Source organism: Myotis brandtii, unplaced genomic scaffold, assembly GCF_000412655.1.
Source record: "Myotis brandtii unplaced genomic scaffold, ASM41265v1 scaffold43, whole genome shotgun sequence".
Lineage (NCBI taxonomy): Eukaryota > Metazoa > Chordata > Mammalia > Chiroptera > Vespertilionidae > Myotis > Myotis brandtii.
In genome coordinates this window covers 4,804,221-4,808,150 of record NW_005366455.1, presented here as the reverse complement: position 1 = coordinate 4,808,150, position 3,930 = coordinate 4,804,221, and positions in this window count along the sequence as shown.

Genomic DNA, 3,930 nt, shown 5'->3' with positions numbered 1-3,930 from the left:
GTACCTTGGTTGCGGGCACATCCCCGGTAGGAGATGTGCAGGAGGCAGCTGATTGATGTTTCTCTCTCATCGATGTTTCTAACTCTCTATCCCTCTCCCTTCCTCTCTGTAAAAAATCAATAAAATATATTAAAAAACAATAACAACAAAAAAACCTACAGGACACATGTGGTTCAAATAAGATACTCAGTGAAAGGACTACATTTTGAGAGGTTTAAAGAGGATAAGGGGCAGAGGATGTTAATGCACTCAGGTTCTATCAACAGTGGGAAATAATACCGTTCTGAGAAATCAAAGAATCAGGGGAAGAAATAGTGAGAACTGATATCATAGAAGGAGGTTCGAGGCCATCCAACAAGAGCTAACATTGAGCAGAGCAACTGTTACTGCCAGAGACAGCCCCCTGAACCTGGGAGAGAGCAGGGAAGAAATACCCTGACCTCCATTCTCATGCCGTCTGATCTGTTGGTGCCTCCCATCAGCTGATCTCTCCCAAAGGCCAACCTGCCAGGGAACCCAATTATCCGCAAGGGTCTGTCTCCCACGGATGTGAGGAAGGGGAATGAAGAATAACTCTGAGCAAGCCACTTCCTCTCTGTAAATTTCAGTGTGTTTATCGGTGCCTACCATATTAATAGTGACTTTATAATTTTAACTTTCCACTTTCTATTCAAAAAACCTCAATCTTACAAAGAATTTATAAGAATAGTACTATGAACACACAGATATACTCTTCACCTAGATCCACCAGTTGTTAACATTATGTTACTGTTTCCCTCTCTCTAACACAAACATACACACATATTTTTGTTGAACCATTTGAGAGTTATTTGCCAGCATCCTGAGACTTTATTTCTAATACTTATATAAATATCACCTAAAACCAAGAATGTTTCCTTGCATCACCCCAATACAATGATCACACTCAGCAAATTTAACATTAATATAATGCTATTATCAAATATAGTATAATTCAAATTTCCCCACATGTCTCAATATAATGTACTTTTTAGTTGTTTCATTTTTTTCAATCAAGAATCACACATCAGATTTTATTTTGTGTCTTCTTAACCTCCTTTAAACTAAAATAGTTTTTAAAGTTTTTTTTTTCTTTTTAATCTTTTATAAAATTAACATTTTTGAGGAATCAAAGTCCAATTCTGGTGGTCAGTTTTTCTGCAGAAAGATCCCAATGTGGATGTGTCCAATTGTTTTTCATGATTAGATCTAGTTTAAACAGTGCTGGCATTAACACTGCAGAGGTGCGGTGTCCTCTTCGGTGCTTTGTGTCTGGAGGCACATCCTGTCAGAATGTCCCATCATGGGTGATTTTTGCTTTGATTGCTAGGTTAAGGCAGTAGTTGCTATATTTCTTAAAAATATATTTTTATTGATTTCAGTGAAGAAAAGAGAGGGAGAGAGAGAGACAAAAACATTCATGATGGGAGAGAATCATTGATTGGCTGCCTCCTGCATGCCCAGTAGCTGCTAGATTTATCCTTTATGTTTTCCCCCTTTGTAATTATCAAGTAGTCTATGGGATAAGATGTGTGAATATATATTTTTTCACCAATATTCTTTCACCCAGTGGTTTTCACAACCATTGAATTTTCTTGCTGTGGCAGATAGCCTATATAATAAAAGGTCAGCACAACCAGAATGACCAATCGACCAATTGCTATGAGGTGCATTGACCACCTCTCGTTTCCTCCCCCTAGCCCACAGGCTCCGATTGCTGGATGGTCAATGGGGAACCATGGGGGAACCAGGGTGGATGGCGGTGGGGTGGGACTGGGGACTGGCAAGCAGGTGGAAGATGGCCCTGATTGCAGGCTAGGCCTAGGGACCCTACCTGTGCACAATTTCATGCACTGGGCCTCTAGTAGCTTCATAAAAGTATAATTGGGGGACATTGTAAGACTTCCTTGAAAGTTCCTATTACAACCCTTATCTCTTATTATGTTAAATGTTTTCATCCATTTGTCTCTTCATTTAACAAACGTTTATAGAGTGCCTTGGCCTTCTGAAGTTTTCATCAGTTGCTTCATTATTGCCTACACTAGTTAGCGTCTCTGGATTGGATCTTTATCCTGTGTTCCAGATCCATATTGGCAATTGCTTTTATATATCTCCATCTGATCATCTATGGATACCTTAAACTCAAATGCTCAAATTGTACTCATCATATTCAATATATTCTTCTTACGTTTTCTATTCCAGTAAATTGCACCTGTTTCCTCAGTGACTGAAATAAAAAGGACTCCTATTTATTGAGTGGCCAGCTGCCAAAGTAGGTCTTTTATGTGTGTTACAGGCATTCTATCATTGAATCTTTGCAATGACCTTGAGAAGTAGGCACCACTTTCTGGAGGACATTGGGCTCTCAGCCCCAGATCAACAGCTAGCAAGTCTTTGTGCTGGGATTCAAATTTACTTCTCTTTGACTTTAAAGTCTTTGCTTCAGTGGGGAATTGGCTAAGTCTCGTTAACGCTCAGTGCCTTGGGAGTGCCTTGGCCTTCTGAAGTTTTCATCAGTTGCTTCATTATTGCCTACACTAGTTAGCGTCTCTGGATTGGATCTTTATCCTGTGTTCCAGATCCATATTGGCAATTGCTTTTATATATCTCCATCTGATCATCTATGGATACCTTAAACTCAAATGCCCAAATTGTACTCATCATATTCAATATATTCTTCTTATGTTTTCTATTCCAGTAAATTGCACCTCTGTTTCCTCAGTGACTGAAATAAAAAGGACTCCTACTTATTGAGTGGCCAACTGCCAAAGTAGGTCTTTTATGCATGTTACATACATTATCTCATTTAATCCTTGCAATGACCTTGAGAAGTAGGCACCATTTTCTGGAGGACATTGGGCTCTCAGCCACAGATCAACAGCTAGCAAGTCTTTGTGCTGGGATTCAAATTTACTTCTCTTTGACTTTAAAGTCTTTGCTTCAGTGGGGAATTGGCTAAGTCTCGTTAACGCTCAGTGCCTTGGTTTATAAATTGAGAAAAACAATAATCCCTACCTTGTAGTATTGTTTTGGGATTTGAATGAGATTAAACTTGACAAGCAGTAGAATAATTCTTGGCAGCACCACATTACCTCCTAAGCCATAAGTCTCGTGTCATCCTAAACTTCTCCATTCACTCACTGCTTGTGGATTCATCTCCTTAGGGACCTCTCACAACCGCTAACATTGCCTTAGTTTAGACCAGGAGTTGGTAAACCATGGCCCATGGGCCAAACCCAGCCTCTACCTGTTTTAGTAAATTATGTGTTTGTTTTTGTAAGTTGAGGTATAATTGACATTGCAAATAATGTTTTATTGGAACACAACTGTACTCTTTCATTTGCATATTTTCTGTGGCTGCCTTCACCCTACACAAGCAGAGTTAAGTAGTGGGAACAGCAATCGTAGGGCCTGCAAAGCCTAATGTATTTACTGTCTGGCTTTTTATAGGAAAAGTTTGCCAATTCCTGGGGTATTGCAATAGTCTCCTCCCTGGTTTTCCTGGTTATATCTTATACCTCCCTGAACCCATCCTCCCCATTCCTCTTCCTGTGTGAGGGGGAATTTCTCAAAAATGTGAATTCAGTCATGCCAATTTGCTCCTTAAGGTGCATTGGCTCTCACTCCTAAAAACATCAGCTTCCGTCTGTGGCTGATCCTTGCATTGGCCTTGTCCTCTGGCCTTACTGAATGCTTTATGCTCTTTCCAGCCTTGGCACATGGTGTTGTTTTTGTCTGAACACCCACCCCTTGCCTTTGTCCTCAGTAATAAGCTCAGGCTTTACTTTCTCCAAGAAGCCTTTTCTGGCTTCCACAGGCCAAACCAATGGCTCCTCTACAGCTTGTGCAATACCTCAAATCCAGCATTGATCCACTCTCTCCCGACCCTGGGGTTAGCTGTCTGCCCCTGTC